The sequence below is a fragment of the Notechis scutatus genome, chromosome 3 (genome assembly GCF_049901735.1).
Source record: "Notechis scutatus isolate UNSWTSFEM ecotype Mainland chromosome 3, rNotScu1.2, whole genome shotgun sequence".
Lineage (NCBI taxonomy): Eukaryota > Metazoa > Chordata > Lepidosauria > Squamata > Elapidae > Notechis > Notechis scutatus.
Window position 1 is genome coordinate 177,113,503 of NC_142011.1, and position 18,724 is coordinate 177,132,226.

Consider the following 18,724-nt stretch of genomic DNA (forward strand, 5'->3'; position numbering starts at 1 on the left):
TGTATACACTTGTACTTATTATCTTGTAAACAATTGACAAATCAAATAAATAAATAAAATAAATAAATAAATAAAATAAATTTTGAGTAGTTCGTAGAACCAGTGGTAACCTTCCCCCAGGAGTGGAAACGGAATGGAGATTTTACAGTATCCTTCCCCTGGAGTGGGATGGGAATGGAGATTTTGCAGTATCCTTGCCCTGCCACACCCACCAAGCCATGCCCACAGAACCAGAAGTATTTTTTTTTAATCCCACCACTTCTGCAAAGTATGTTTTCCAATACAGGGAAGAGAGCCAAAGGCACCAGGCTAGAAACCAGAAAACCATAGATTCTAGTCTTGCCTTAGGCATAAAGCCATATGCATGGTCTTGGGCCAGTCACTCTCTCTCAGCCGTACTAAGCAGGCAATGGCAAACCAGTTCCAAAATATTGCAAAACCTGCAGGGATTTGTTCAGGTGTCAGCAGATTTGAAGGCATGAAACAAACAAACAAACAACCTTCCCTTTTTAGATCTTATTATTGAAAGCAGTAAACATCTCTCAGAAGCCCAGCAGAGTTAATGGAGATGTACTTGCCCTATTTAATTCTTAGTAAAGGTCATCTATCAAAATATTGGAAATGTTTAGTGCCACCACAATGGAATCCAAGGAATTGTTACATCTAATGTATATACATTAATGTGTCAAGTTTTCATATGAGATAGAAAATCAGAAAATAAGGAATGATTCTACCATTCTTTCTGAACATATGTAGTAAATCTAACACATCACTTCCATCTCAAACTTCAAGTTGTCAGGAAACAATGAAGATTTTTCCCTAAGTAAAAAAAATCATTTTCCTAGGCATAAAATCCTTCTATAGCCACCGTTTTTATTATATAGACCTTTCTATACTTTAAAATTTGTTTGTTTGTTTGTTTGTTTGTTTTGGGTTCGATTCAAGAACTAGAAAGAAATATAGACTGAAGAAATGCAGACCTTGGTCCTGTAGGCAGCTTTTGTTTTATTTCATCACAAACAGAACAGCTATTAATAATCATAATTTAATCATTTTTTTAAAAAAAGTTTTTAATTAAGAATGGATAAGAGAGAGCTTCTGAAAGTAAACTTTTCTGTTTGTAGTATAATTTGTGTTTATTAACTATGCCATTACGGAACATAATTCTGTAACATAAAGCACTTTATATTCTTTTTTTTAAATAGATTTTATTGATTGGGTTGTATGGATATAAGATACTGAGGGATCCTCTTACCTAACTAAGTTTACAAATTCCTTCCATATTTAAGCTGAAGGAAATGGTAAACTTGTGCTGAAATATTCCTAACTTTTGTCTTTTGTTCTTTGTTCACTGCCCTCTGTATTTTATTTAAACACCTAGATTAAGTAGAAAAATCTGAAGAGCTCAAAAACATTTTTTCTATTCTCTGGCATTTTAGCTGGTCCAAATAAAAATACTCAACTGTGGTGGATTTTAGATTTCTCCTGCTCTAATGGATGCTGAGGCATTATTAATGATAAGCTGCACAAATATCTATTATGGAAAATAACATGAGGATCCCTCCTTGCTTTTGTAGTTTCACTAAAATCCACTGTTGTGAACAAGAATAATGTCTAAAGGGATCTCAACAATGAATTGTGCCTTAGAAATCCTTGAAGGACAATGTGTAAGAACTTTCAGAGGTATATTTATAGTCACCAGATAGATTTTAATAAGTGTTGCACAAATTTTATTGGTTTCAGTAGGTGTGTTTTCCCCCCCTTTGAGTTCCCTTTGTCCTAATAAAATAGACAAATTCCCTCCCCCGCTTTCCCTCTCCCTTTCACACACAGATACACACAGAAACACACAGACAGACAGGCACGTGCGTGTGCACACACACACACACACACACACACACACACACACACACAACCCCATGGTATTTATTCTGTCAGTGGATTTTTTATAGTATATATTTATTTACTTTGCTGCTTATTTTCACAGCCTTTAATTTTCATCAGTTTGCACTATTTTTCCTTTTCTGTGTAGAATACAGGGAAGCTGGAGGAATTTGATTACTTAAAAAGCCTGCAATTTGGTTTGCAGAATCCATTTTGAAATCTGCCTCTTGATGTTTATCTCTATGCACACATTGGTATGTTTGCTTGATTTACATTAACCAATATATAAGCACAAATAGTAATCATATACCTAGGAAAGTGGAGTATATGCAATTGCCTCATCTATTTCTTCAACTGTAGTTACAATCCCATAGATTCAAATCTTGACAGGTAGCATAATTAGAAAATTTTCTTTGCCTTATTAAATGTGACTCTTATCAATAGAATTCCCTCCATTGCAAGACAAGGACCAAAAATATACTTCAAATCTAAAATGGGAAAACAAGGGGGATTGTTTTATTTTTATCTATCTTTGTTCAAGGGACATTATTATCAAAGGATATTGTAATGCCGAAAATGTACTTTGGGGATTTAAATCACGTATTAGGCTAGAAAGCAAAAAGTGCTGTAGGGCCCATGCAATATATTTTCTCATTAATCTGATTGAAAGATTATCCTTCCTATAGCTATGAAGAGTCTAATACTCATATATCCATCTTTCCTGCTAGTAAAATTCAGCTTTGTGTGAAGTCATTGTCTCTCATGTCTGAGGCCTAAGAGCTTCTTCATTTCTCTCTATAAGCCTGGCTGTATTAAAATAAATTCAGAGTAGGACGCCATTTCATGCACACATTTTGATTATTTCATAAGCTGCTAAGGAAAATGGAAGTATCAGCAAGTCATGCAGTTTCGCTGGTAATGTAATGCTTGTCATTACCTCAGTGGCCATGGAAAGAAAAAAAAAGTTTAGCAATAATATCTTTGACAAATGTTCACAGATTCAAAACACTGCATTTAAATGAAATGCAGATATGAATGAGCCATTATTACAATCACAATTCCATCTTAGAAATTATTAAATATGAATATATACACTTCCCCAGCAACCTGACATTTGTAATGCATAGCGACTGTGCTTTCTGCTTTGTTCCCTGCACCTATATCACACACACACACACACACACACACACACACACGCTTACACAATGTCATTTCCCCCCCCACCATAACCCTGATTCTGAATAAAGAGAAGTCATTTTGATCAGAGACTGCACACTGTAATTGGAGATACTCCTGATGATTTCATGCAATCAGAAGGGCACATTATTTGTGATGAAAATGAAGTAAAAAAGAATCAATTTATAGGTTGTCTTGCTTATGGTCATCCAGCTTTACAAAGGAATAGTATACTCCAACCACATAGATACTTCCCACCTCACAGTATTACTGAAATTTTCATATAATGTTTACCATAACATGCAGCATTTTCACAATTTTAACAAATGGACGGAAGGAAAAAAATGTCTTAAATGTCTTGAAGCTCTTTTTTGAGTGCTGATAACATGAATAGATGGTTTCAGCCATAACTGTCACACAGATAATATTCTTTTATGCCTTGAGATACTAAGATGGTGCTGCAGATAACCAAGAAGAATAGGCTGCCGCCATTGCTAATCTGCAGTTTTCAAACACCATAGCTTTGACTAAGAGAAGTTAAATAATATTGGAAACCTAACATAGGTTAACGTGCAAAGGGTCAGAAAATTGAAGCTTTTCACATACTGTAAATTAGTTTTTCTATGTACAAATTAGCTAGAGGGATATTTCTTCCTTCTTTATTTCAGGTGTTTATGCATAATATTTCAAAATGCAAAATAAACCAACATTATTTTAATTATCTCCTCCAAATTAAATAATAATAAATAATCTTGGTCTTAATTGTAAAACAGAAATTCAGAAAATACCTGATTGTTCCTTCAGATTTCCAGTTTTAAAATTGTATGAGTTATATTTTAGAATATTTGAAACAGATATTAACTAAAATGGCAAGTATCCAGTTGACTGTAGTACACTCTGAGGTTCTCACTGAAATCAACGGGACTTAAGCATGTATCTTGAATTCTAGCCAACTGTATTCCCTGCCAGAAAAATATCACTGATGTTGATTATTATTCAATATGGGAATGTGGATGCTATTGAGAGTTTAATAAGGAACTGGGGAATTATTTACATCTCTGCATCACAAAGCATATTTTTCTCTGTATTAGGCTACATTAAAGGTTTTAAAAGTCATTTTTTTTCACTTCTTTTCTTAGAAGAAAATTATTCTGCAAGACAGAAGGAGCTACATTATGCTGAAGTATAGATCTGATGTCTGACAACTCTCCCAATTTCTAACTGCTTTCATCTTCTCCTTAATAGTCATCACATTTTATCTTTCTGGCCATGGCAGAAAAATGCATAGGTTTACTTGGAAGTAATTCAGACTTACATATACATATATGTAGGGTGCCTTTTCTCATTGCAACATAATCACCACTCCGCTTCCTGCATTTGTGCGATTTTCCTTCCCAAGCCTCAGTTAAAAGTCATCTCATCAAAATTTCTTTAAAGCTTTTTCTGAGTTTCTTGTTAAATTAAGGGTTGGTTGGGGGGGGGATGCAAAACCAAATATACTAAAGAGCAAGAGGACTTTTTATATATTCATCTCCCTTTTTCTCCTCCCTCCTGATTTTCAAGAGAATAGTGCATTTTCCAAAGCTATGCTATAAATCTATTTGAAAGGTAAGGACAATATCCATATTCTTATTGAATATGTGACCTCTCAATGCTAATCTGCTAAATTGTGCCCCCACATACACATTGTGGAAACATGCAGGAACCTATTAAAAGCACAGCAGTGTTTGAAATTGAACTACGGTGACTTGTTGTTATAGCATGCTGACATTATTGGTTCTTGTATTCAGTTACATAATGATCTCTGAAGTTCACTTGAAAAAGTCTTCTCTAACGGCATTTATGAGTTTTCAAAATTAGGCTGTAGAGGGCACAATCCACAGCTGCATTAATTTCAGCTCTGTCTACCAGGAACAAAGCACATTCTCAGCAAAGTGCAAGCAGATAAATTAATGTGGAAAAGAGAAAATCACCAAGAAGAAGGAGAGGTTGGGTTAGGGCTAAGCAACATGTTATGCAGCTCTGGAGAACCGGATTGCCTGATGTTTTCATATTTATTTTAACTCAGTTGGGAGAGAAAATTGCATTTTATCAGATCAGCACTGCTAAAAAGGACTTAATATTTTTTCCCCTAAAAGGGCTATACTGACTATTTTCTCCAAATTAAAACTGTTTTGGATTGATAATGAAGAGAGCATTAATCATCTCATACCATTCCAGTTACATTTGGAGAATCTATTTTTCTATTTTTTTTCCTGATGGGAAACAGTCATAAATTCTCCTGTATAATGTAAAATTGGGCTTTCTTCAGGATAAGTTGTTTTACCATTCACTCTGAAGTGTTACAAAAGATGTTAAATGGACTATCTTCATGGGAAAATAGATTTATTTTTTTCTGGGTAACAGAATGCCCACACACATGTATTTTTCCATATGTCCCTGACCCAAAAGTAAGATTTACAATAAGGCACTTACTTCCTTTATGTAGCCGCCCCCAAAAGTGAGTAGTATCTAGAGAAATGGGGTTTATTTTTTTATATACAGGTTCTACTTATGAAAGAGTTTGCTTTAATTTTAAAAAATCTCAGTCATTTTATTAACCCATATGATTTTAAGCTTTGTGTTATAGTTTGTTACTAGATTAGACATTATACATTTAAAAATTGCCCAAAATAACTTTTATATTCATGAATGAGGCATGAAAGACTACAACCACATGTGGTTCCAATAAACAGTATTATTGCTTGTGCATGTAGACAGAAATATTCTCAACTAATGTGTCATATTGTCTGTCTCTCTGTCACCCATACATTGAAGCTAGATGGTCATTGCAGTAGGTCAACCTGGCACAAGATGACATACTATAGTGGCAGTGAATATGAATTGGGAATATGTGAACTGGGATTTCTATCATAGCTAAATATTTTGTGAAAAGTACTTGTGAATGGAGGATATGTTCAATATCAGAAATAAACTGTCAGTCTCTTGTCAAACAGGTGACCAGTTGTGAGAGCTAAGCAAGCGAATCAAAATGATCAGAGCAAAAAAGTTTCAAAAGCTAAACAAATGTATGGCATAATCAACATCTATGTCTGCATGGAGGGAAGTAAGCCATGGGATACCACAAGGTTCCATCTTAGACCCAGTACACATCACTATCTTCATAAATGACTTAGATGAGGGGAATAGAAGGGGAACTTACCAAATGTGTGGTAGGATACTAAGCTGGCAGGAATAGCTAACACTCTAGATCAGTGATGGCTAACCTTTTCGTCCTCACATGGCGAAAGTGCACGCATGCCTGCACCCATAATGCAATGTGCAAGCAACTCCTGTACATGCGACCCCCCTGTGTGCTGTGCACCTCTGCGCATGCACGTACAACACCCTGCGTGCACCCCACACCTCTGCACATGTGCACGAATCTCAAGCATGGGTGGCAGATACCTGACTGGCGGGTGGGAGGCATGTGCGCATGTGCAGTGGACCTGATTTGGGGCAATGGCTCGCATGCCGGCAGAGATGGCTCTGTGTGCCACTTCTGCCACACATGCCATAAGTTCACCATCACAGCCCTAGATGATAGGTTCAATATCCAGATGGATCTAGACAGACTTGAACACTGGGCCCTATCTAATGAAATAAAATTCAATGTAGAGAAAAGTAAAGCCTTACACTTAGGCAAGAAAAGCCAAAAGTATACATATAGACTGGGTGAAATCAAGCAGTAATTGTGAGAGGGATCTTGGAGTCTTGGAATCTTAGTGGACAACCAGTTAAATATGAGCCCGCAGTGTGCAGCAGCAGCCAAAAAAGCCAATGCAATCCTCAGTGACATTAACAGAGGGATACAATCAAGATCAAGTGAGGTACTGGTACCACTCTATAAAGCCTTAATAAGACCATACCCAGTTTTGGTCACCACACTATTAAAAATAATGTTGAAACTCTAGAAAGAGTGCAGAGAAGAGCTACCAAGATGATTAGTGAATTGGAGGCTAAAACATATGATGAATGGTTGCAAGTACTCAGTATGGCTAATCCAGTTAAGAGAAGGACCAGGGGAGACATGATAGCAGTGTTACAGTATTTGAGGGGCTGCCACAGAGAGGAGGGGTAAAGCTATTTTCCAAGGCACCCAAAGGCCAGACAAGGAATAATGTATGGAAGCTGATCAAGGAGAGATTTAAGCTGGAAATAAGGAGAAATTTTCTGACAGCGAGAGCAATCAACCAATGGAAGAGCTTGCCTTTGGAAGTAGTGGGAGTTTCATCACTGGATGCTTTCAAGAAAAGATTGGACTTCATCAGAAATGGTGTAAAATCTCCTGCTTGGGTGGGGGGTTAGACTAGATGACCTACAACAAGGCTGTAAAACTCCTGGCCCATGGGCCAGATGCACCACGCTCTGGCCATACCCATGCCCGGTTTAGCTGAAAAGCTTCCAACACATCATTGTTGCTACTTTGTCATGCTGTTGTTTGTAGTCAGCCTGTGAGTTAATAGTGTGGGAGCTAACCAAGTGGCCCACTGCTTCTTCAACTTCTTTGCAGAGGCAACACTTACTGTTTGTTGCTGTGTTTTTAATTCTGGCTTTATATGCTTTTGTTCTTTAGGCTTGATCTTGTGCAGCCAGAATGAGACCTTCTCTTTCTTCAGCTTTCCTGCTTTTAACCATTGCCAAGTCTTGTTGCTGTCTGCTTTGCCTGCTAGAGTTTTTATGTACTGATATCAACATGACCTTGTGGATGAAAGAGATGATGTATTGTCATTATGTTTCTGGTCTTTCTATCTAGGTCTTTTATTTCTGCTTGAGTCCAGTCCAGTATTCCAGCTCTTTATCTGATGACTGGAATTTCTTCCTCTTAAAGTTTGTGCTTTAAGATCTTCACTCTTCTGATGTATTCCCTTCTAACCTTTTTCTTAACTTTAGTGTGGTTGATGTTGTCAGCTTGAAAAATGCCCAGCTATATGTAGTGATCATCTTCATCCAGACTGTTGATGTTATTTCCATAGGTCATCTTGATTCCTTCCGTTTTCACTATTTTTCTCCTGTTGATGGTGACAGTGGCACAAGCTTCAATGCTGCTGATTCAGTTGTGGTGTTCTGTATGCTCAGTTATTCAATAATTCTCCTTCTCCTTCTCCTTCTCCTTCTCCTTCTCCTTCTTCTGTTAGAGGGCTTTGTTCTTTCTGAGGAGAAGGCAGAAGAGAGGGTCCCTGGTTTTGGAATGAAAAAAATATATTAATGTCTATGATGTCTGATGCCTCTCATTTGCCTCTACAGTCTGAGCTAATTCTGGCAAGCCTTTGGTTTGCTTGCCTTGGGTAAGCCTTTGCAATTTTTCAATTCTGCTTTTGGGAATATTTTATTTCATACTATAATCTAATGTTGAACTGCTAGCCTCTGTTCTGTTATTTTTAATTCTGGATATTCTTTCTAGAAATGATGCATTTTTAAAGATATCTTCTTCTTGTTGGGCTTGATTTGTAGTAACATTGTTATATCTTTGTTTTCTTTGTTTTCCAACTCTGTATTTGTGACATTTTTTTCCAGGAGTCCTGCAGCTGCTGTCTCTAGTTGCTCAGCCAACAAAGTTGAGTCTTATCATCCATTTTTTAATCCCAACACTTCTTGACTTGGGCAACAACCAATGTGATATGGGTTTTTGTAGATTACATCTCACCATATTCTTTATGCAAGAGGAACTTTTCATCTGGCATCTCTGATGAGACCTGTCCAGTATAATTGAATAAAGGATAATGAAAACTCCATCAAATGTTCTCTGTGTAAAAAATACGCTCATCATGACTGCTTGGGAGTACCTGAGCAAATGATTCAATACCTAGAATCATCCAATGAGTTTCCATATCTCTGCAAATCATGTAGACCCGAACTGGATCTGTCTAATTTCAGATCGTGAAATTCGTAGAGGAGGTGGTGTTGCTATGTTCTATAAAAAGTCCTTACATCTAAAAAATATCCAAGTTACCCAGGAGCTTGCTCTTCCTGAGACCATCATCTGTGAACTATCCTTAAATATCACAATTCAATTCTTACTATGTTACAGAGCACCTGATTATGACATCGAACATGTAAACAAGCTAAATACATTACTAACATGGGCTGCATCCTGCCCATACCCTTTTATCTTTCCTGGTGATTTCAATCTACCTCATATTGACTGGACCCTAAATGAATGTACAACTGAAATCATACACACAACCTTCTACAATTCTATTACAAATCTGGGACTGGAACAACTAGTAACCAACAACACTAGACTAAACAACTGCCTCGATCTCATCTTCTGCAATAGTTTGAATTTAATTTACGGAATACAAACTAAAGAACCCTTTTCCAGCAGTGACCACAATATGATTGACTTTTGTCTCAACATACGCCCACACAAAAATCACCACAATGATGTAATCCCCAATTGTAACTTCAAAAAAGGCAACTATGATCTTATAGACAACGATCTCTCATCCCTTGATTGGCAATCTCTATTCACTGGATGCAATACTGTTGAAGACCATTACAACATATTTTTACTTGAAGTCAAAAGAGTCATCAAACTATATGTACCAACAACAACTCCCAAAACAAAACAAAAAAAGCAGATTACCCATAACAATAAGGAAACTTCAATCCAAAAAGAGATCACTCTGGCGGAAAAACAAATCTGGTCACATTGCCAATTTCAAAAGCCGATACAAAAATTTATGCCACCAGATAAAGACCGAATGCATCAATTATCACATTAAACAAGAGGAAAACCTTCTAAGCACCAATTCCACCCGTGCTTTTTACAATTTTGTAAACAACAAACTAAAAGACTCAAGGTCTATCCCACCCTTGATAGGACCTGATGGTAAAGTCTGCAACGACGACACCACTAAAGCCAACATCTTTAACACATTCTTCAGCTCAGTATTTGTAAACAGCAATGGATCATGCCCAGTATTTCCTAGCCGTACCACAGATAACAACAATGATCTAATACATATCGATTTTACAGAAGACAATGTTGAAAAAGCACTACGCAATCTAAAACCATCTCTATCTATTGGACCTGATGGAATATGTGCCTACTTCTTAAAAAAGCTATCCACTGCCATAGCCAAACCTCTAAGCATAATCTTTGAAAAATCTTTCAGGACCAGCTCCTTGCCTAACCTATGGTCACAAGCCACAGTCATCCCCATCTTCAAAAAGGGAGACCCAAGCCTAGTTGAAAATTACAGACCAATCTCCTTATGCTGCGTCACCTGTAAAGTCATGGAATCAATTATTAACCAATCCATCATCCTCCACTTAGAGACAAACAACCTACTCTCCAATAAACAATTTGGTTTCAGAAAAAAAAAACTATCCTGTAATCTGCAACTCTTACACTGCAAAAACATATGGACGACACAACTCAACCAGGGCAAAGCAATAGATGCAATCTACATAGACTTCTGTAAAGCCTTTGATTCAGTGGTACACGACAAACTACTCCTAAAAATAAAATCCTATGGTATCTCTGGACAACTGAATAACTGGATAGAAGCATTCCTGTCAAACAGACAACAAATGGTCAAAATTGGGAGCGTCCTATCAAATTCTGTACCTGTCAATAGTGGTGTCCCCCAAGGCAGTGTTCTAGGACCAACTCTCTTCATACTCTACATAAATGACCTCTGTGATCATATTAAGAGCAATTGCATTCTTTTCGCTGATGATGTAAAGCTGTTCAATACCACAGACAATACTGCTACCCTACAAAAAGATCTTGACTATGTATCAGAATGGTCAAACAAATGGCAACTTCAAATCTCAACAAATAAATGCTCTGTCTTACATATTGGCAAAAAAATCAGAAAATAAAATACAAGCTGAATAGTCAAGATCTTGTTGATGACCCAAGCTCTGTAAAGGACCTTGGAATACTCACCTCTAATGATCTAAGTGCTAGAGCCCACTGCAACTACATAGCCAAAAGGCATTAAGAGTTGTTAACCTAATCCTACGTAGCTTTTTCTCTGGTAATATCACACTACTAACCAGAGCATACAAAACATTTGCTAGACCAATACTCGAATACAGTTCATCAGTCTGGAACCCACATTACGTATCTGATATTAGCACAATTGAGAAAGTCCAGAAATATTTCACAAGAAGAGTTCTCCACTCCTCTACTCGTTGTAGAATACCTTATGCCACCAGACTTGAAATTCTAGAACTAGAAAACCTTGAATTACGCCGTCTTCGGTCTGATTTAAGCATGGTATATAAAATCATACATTGCAATGTCCTACCTGTCAATGAATACTTCAGCTTCAACCATAACAACACAAGAGCACACAATAGATACAAACTCAAAGTTAACCGCACCAAACTTGATTGCAGGAAATATGACTTCAGCAATAGAGTGGTCAATGTCTGGAATACTCTACCCGACTCTGTAGTTTCTTCCCCAAACCCCAAAAACTTTAACCTTAGACTGTCTACTATTGACCTCACCCCTTTCCTAAGAGGTCTGTAGGGGCGTGCATAAGCGCACCAACGTGCCTACCGTCCCTGTCCTATTGTTTCTCTTATTCTTTTTATTTTTCTTATATGTACCCATTTCATGTATTCACAACTATGTATACACTTATACTTATTATCTTGTAAACAATTGGCAAATCAAATAAATAAATAAATAAAATAAATAAATAAATGAATCTCCGGCATAGCTCTCATCTTCTTCAGAGCAAAAAAGCCCCACAAATACATGAAGGCAGTACTTTATATTGGGGAAATAATAATAATAATTATTATTATTATTTCTTTTAAACATTTTACTGTACAAGGATATATAGGTCCCTCTGGAATGAAATGTCATATATATCCATAATAATTCATAAATAAATAAATAATTAAACCAATAATGATATATAACCAAACAAATCAGTTTAATAATGATAACATTTTCTAAAAATGCTACCCTATGCAGTTTTAACATGTGATATGGATGTGTTTACCTGCAAGATGCTATTTTGATTATTTTAGAACTAAACAGCAATTCTGAGAAAACAAGAGAGCTGAAGCATGGCGATAATCCAACTGCTACAAGAAGAAACTAAATTCTACAAGTCTAAATGACTAGTCATAATCTCTGAAAAGAAAGGTTCCAGCATCACCAGTGATTCCCAGTGAAAAAATTGATAAAAGAAATATTATTTACAAAAAATTCCTTTGTAGTCAAAAAAGTTGTTTTGCTATGCTAATTGAAACACTCATTTATTGAGAAGTTAAGGGAAGGTATGCTTGGTACACACAACAGATTAGATTTACAGCATAAGATATGTTCTGTACATATGTTGGATATTTTGTTTTAAAAAATAAAAATTATTTTTTTTTTCTAATTTGCAGTATATGCTTAACAAGGAATCTTATAGCAACAGCGGGTAGGCTGGGAATTCTGTGATACATACAGAAGTTAGCAATTTTATCTCTTGTTAAGCACTAAAATTATCTGCTTAAAATTCTATATTTCACTTGCATGTGATTCTTGAAAATGATAGGTGACACTTCCAGTTCCATGATTATAGCATCTCACTCTTGAGAGATCAGCCCTTGGTGTTGAAAACCCTTTGATAATGGGTAAAGAAAGCCCTCTACAAATGTTGTGCAAAATTTCTGACAAGAGTTTTTCAAATGATTTTAACAATGCACATTACACATTGGAGAAGAAAGCACTGTACACTTCAATTCATTTCTCACTCTTACCATTACATTGAGCCTTATTTTTAATATTCTGTCAGTACCAAAACAATATAATATGTCACATTGCAAAAGTAGGACTGCATAACTGATCAGTTACATTTCTTGCTACTTGTAAAAATCAGCATGTTGCTATATAATGGGATAACAACAGAAAGGTACAACAGCTTATTTTTTTAAAAAAACATAGAAGTAATGTAAATGAATTTACTATTAGTAATAAAATCCCATGCTCTATTGCTGTGTCCTTCAAAATCCTGATCATCATAAAATTAGATAATTCTAGGATTCAAAATTATTCCAAAATTAAAGAAGTTATATAGATAATTTCTTTACTTCTACATATACAGGTCATTCTCCTATAAGGAGAAATTGTATTGCTCAAGAGGACCTACAACCTGTCATCCTGGGTATAACAAATCCAGAAAGAAAACTAAATAATTTTGTGACTCAGCTCTTGTTCTTATCCATTTTATAATTCACAGAAAAAAACCTGAAAACCTGAAATAAAAACAAGGAATATTAATTAGAAAAATGGCATTAATTTAAAACATTGAGTTTTAGGGAATCATAAGTTGCATTCCCTGAATGATGAAGTATTATGGAGCATTACATTGTATCTCAAAATACTGGGAAGAATATTTTGGCTGAACTATAGTGAAGTAGGTCAGGAGAACTTTGCCTTTAATTCTATGGACAAATTTCAGATAAAGTTTTATGCACTACAGAAGTCAGTAGAGTTAGCAGTACAAATGACAATTACAATCAAGAACAACACTGATACATAAAGTCCATGGTCTTTGTTGTATATACTCTAATGCTGAGAACAAGGGAAATAAACAAAATCAGCATGAACTTATTACAAAAGAAACTAAATATAATTGAATAGGTATAAACGAGGGCTTATGAGGCTGTTATTCTTACCAGAATACAGCAATTGTTTAAAAGGAACAGAAGCAACAAAGGAAATGCTATTAAGCATCTAGGTTAAAATAAATGGTAGAAGAAATAAAAACAATACCATTTTTGGAATTTACTACCAGCCACCCAACCAAGTAGAAGATGAGGATAATGGTCTCTAAAAGCAAACTTTCAAAAAAGCATGAAGCAATAGTGTTAATGGACTTTAATTCCCCCAACATCTGTTGGGAAACAAATTCTGCCAAGCATAGTCCTTCCAGGAAATTGCTGACCTGTTTTGAAAATTTCTCCTATGTGGAAAGAAGGCAGGAATTAGAGAATCAGTTATTCTTGACTTAATCATAACTAATTGAGAAGAGATGGAAGATAGAATAGTTTGGGGAAAGTATTGAATGATTTTATTTTATGAAATTTAAAGCTCTTTCAAATGCAATTAAAATTTGAACAGAACAATGACATACCAATTAGTTCAAGTTAACTGATTTCAGCTAATCAGCTAATCAGTCACAAGGTTGATTGAATCACAAGACTGATTCTGGTTTTGTGATTTTGTGACATCTGTCTGGTTGCTGTGAAGTGCGGAATTCAACTGATGAGGGGATGGTCGGTTCTATCATCAGTTGATGGTATTGGTTCTTTATTGGTTCATAGCTAGTTCTAAGTCAATGTGTTTGTTGAGGGACCCATTGGTAGAGTGCCAGACCTCTATAAACTTGTATGCCTGATGGGTTTTGGCATGGCCAATGACTTCAGCTTAATCAACCAGTCTTGAGATTTAATAAGCCTTGTGACCCAATCAGTCTTGTTATTCAACCAGTCACAAGACCAAATGACCACCCAGAACCTATATAACTGAACAAGACACTTCACCTCAAAACCCCTCTGAAGTTGTTACCTAGTTTGGTAACAATATGTCCAGGAGCTAAACAGCAAACTTGGAGGGTGGAAGTTTGTTAAAGAGTGATCTAATCTAGAAGAAATGTTTGGACAGTGAAAACAATAAATGAAATAGTTTGCCTTCTGGAATTGTGGGTGCTCCATCACTGGAGGTTTTCAAAAATAGACTGGACAACCATTTGATCAGGTGGTATAGGTTTCCTGCCTTGAGTAGGGGGGGTTGACTAGAAGACTGCTGAGGCCACTATGATTTGTTAACCTAGATTTAACCTGTAATAAGAAATACACTGAATGGCCCTTTAAAAAAAAAAGATTATATATTTGAAACACATGCTTAAGCTTCCAAACATCAGTACCTGATCCTTACATACAGATAAACTTCCTTACACAGATAAATTTGTATTTTTTCCTAAATGTTTAAGTAAAATAAAATTTATTGGCACATTAGCAATCTACAAAGCAAAGTGTAATTTTTCTGTCCATTATTATTTACACCATGACAACTCCCCAAATTTTAAAAAAAATTGAATGAGTTGGTATTTCTCGGTGTTTATTAAGAATTATGATCTATCTTCTCAAAAGAAAATAGAAATGAATATTAGTATGGAAAAATGGAATCCAATGTGTATTTTATGGAATAAAATATATATTAGAATTCATTTTTATTATTTTTTAAAATTCTGAAATTATATTTCAGAACAAAACAAAAGTTGTATTTGCAGATAAAATGAAGACAAAAATGCACATTTTAAAGAAATAGCTAACAAAAAAAATACTTTTGTGTAATATAAATGAAGTGTGACCATTCTGTGTATTTTTATTTTTAAAATGCATTATGAAGAAATAGAATGGAACTGAGCATGTATTAAGGACAAATTTCTACTCCCAGAGCCAAATTTGTCATGATAATTGTCCACGATCAAATTTAATTCTTTCTCTCTCCTAATATAAATAGTTTCTATGTGAGGGGAGAGAATAGATAGTGATCTACAGCAAAGTAAGTATGATTATAAGCCTTCCTCTAGTGCTATGAACCCAATGAAAATCCTACTGTGCAACATTTACTGGGCCTGGCAGGAATAGAAGCTTCTCCTTATTGATGTCCTCAGTGGCATTATGAGGCATGCTCTGTTCTCTCAGAAGATACTTTTTTAAGAAAAGTACTGAGAATTGTTTCTTCTCTTCAGGGTAAGAATACATTTACAAGATTTTCTTCAAATATTTATCTCCTTCATCATGATTCATTTTTTTCTGAACATTATGCATAATCCAAAATGACTGTTATTATGCCAACACTGCTTCTGCAAAAAATTTTTAGGAAAATAAAAGATACTGTTGTAACAGTGAGCTCTACTAGTTGGAGAATTTCTCCTTTTTCTGAAGAAAGTTGGTAAAATAACCCTGCTTGTTTTTCTGCCAGCACATAGGTCATGGGTCCCAGGAGATCTGTTTCTCACAACTCTGATGCTAACCCTTGGCCAAAGTATACCGTCTTTCAGTTGAAACAAAATATTGCTAAAGAATAAAATTCTTTCCAGTATATGTTCAGATTTATAAAACATTTATTTCATTCTAATTAATATGTGGAATTAGTCATATCAATCCTCAAAATCTAGAATTGCCATTATTTTAAAACCAGTTTCAATAGAAATCATTCCATTTTAATCAATGTCTCTTGACAGATAGTAAGGGAGAAAAGAACATCCTATTGCTACATGGATCATAAGATAAAAGTGCAATGAAAATATTATGCAAATTATATTGCTGCCACCAAAGGGAGATCAAGGTAGGACTACAAACTTGTCATCACTTTTTTAAAGCCCTTTTTACAGAATTTTTTTAAAGACTGAAACAAATAGGAATATGGCTGATTTGAGACATAAAGGATGGCAGAAAGATTGCTAAATTCTATGGACTAATTTGGGGACCAAAATAACATCTATGGCATTCTAGCCATGGATGGAAATCTACAGATCAAGAGTCAGAAGATAGCTAAGCTACAAGGCTTTAAAGACCTATGAATAACAAGAGTGATAACCTGTTGTCTGTTAACAGGTAAGAACTTTAAAGGGATTAAACATTTAATAGGCAGTGATTTGTTTGTGTTTGTGTTTTAAAAAGGAAACATATTTCAAAAGAAACAATCTTTACATTGCATAAACTCTGGAACACCAGGAAACAAATACTTGTGAGATAGTTAGTTGGATGTTCTGACAAAATGTTCCCCCTGTTATTGACCATTCTTTAAGGCAGAAATGTGAAAATGTGGAAGTCACATCTAGCCTACAAAAGTCTTTTTGTGGTCTCCAAAGCACCTGGCTGGAATGAACAGTGCCAAAAATTATAGCCAAGTTGATTTTCTGTTTTCTTCTGTTTTTAAATCAGGAAAAGTTTAACATCTCTTCTTTAGGAAAAGAAGAAAAAATGTGTACATAAATGGGTCAGAAAAAGGCCTATTTTAGTGCCAGGCTGAGCAGAAATATGGATGGATAACATGGCAATGAAGGCCGTGCTGAAAAGACCAAGTAAATCGTCATAGAAAATATCTATGTATGTAGTCATTAAGGATTAAAACTGACATGATGGAACATATCAATCCAAAGAAATTCTTAATATTTTCACTACCAGCATTTATTCAGTTTGACAAATTTGGGTCTTGTGGGTAGTATTCCTGCACTGATTTAGTTACGAGTTCTGCAGCCTTTCTGGCTATTCACATTGAATGGAGAACATCATGATGGAATTCTCATTGTGCTTTTTCATTAATTGGAGGGCATCTTACTGCCATGTTTAGCAGGCTGGGAAGATATTATTTTTTGAAAAGAGTCACAGAGGTGAAATGGGCAGTGTAGAAATGTGATTGATAAATAAATAAGTAAAAGGAAAAGTGGACTTGGCTATTTTTAAATACAACATTATTAAGTTTGCACTAAAAATATGCATTTCTTTTGCCATAAAATTTTGAATGAATTCATATTTAATGCTGGGATGATACAGAAAAAAGAGAAGCAAGAAGTGGGAAAGAAGGAAATATTTTGCATAATATAAAATGTTTATATGCTGTAAATACATGTATATCATATATTATGTGCATTTATTCCCTCTCCCCTCCAAATATTGTGGATGCATATGAATTATACATGAGTATGACTCCTGTCATAAACTACTGATATACTAGAATTGTATCTACTAGTATTATGATAGATTAGTGCAAATCCAATGCTATCATCCAACTAGTTTAATCATCTACAACCATCAAAGTTTCCACTTACTTTGATTTAATAATGTAAATTCAAAGAATGTAATGTGTTAAGAATGCTCTATCAGCCACATTTTGGGAAACCTTTCAGAATAATCTTATTAACATTTTTCCCAGTAGGAAGAATTTATATAACTCTCAAAAAAGTTTTTAAACTTTTAAACTTTTTTTAACTTCTAAAGGTTTTAAGGTGAAAATTTATTAATAAAATTATAAATTTATAGGTTTACACATTCTGAAAAAAGTACACTATAAAATCAGTCTCCCTGGTACTAGACCATATCTTGACCAATGACATAAGTGTGTTTGATAGCAAATATAACAAAAATAAATAATTAAATGTAGAACACTGTGATAGCAAGAGTTAAGAAAGAATCCTTGCATTTTAAGAGATCAAATGTCAAGCAGGTATGAATATCAGATGAACAATCAGGCAGAAAACAATAATCTAATCAAGCAATCACCAAAGAAGAAATCACACTGCACTAAACTGGTAGGGCAAGCTATGATCTATGAACAGATAGCTAACCCCACACTCACTCTCACAGATGATGTTACCTAGTTGGGTAATGAAACATCTCTAAGCAATCAGCCAAACTCAGACAATACCAAGAATTCCACAAATGATAATCTGTTTCACACATTTGAATGTGATTATGTTTAAATGTTTCTTCAAATAATTACATGCCTTTGGATGATTCGGAAGTTTTTTGTACTTAGAATAACATGGCTACACAAAAATCATAATTTTCAGGAAGTTTTATAAAATTATATAAAGATACATACACAATGGAATATGTGCAGGAAAAATATAATTGGAATTTGTACGACAAT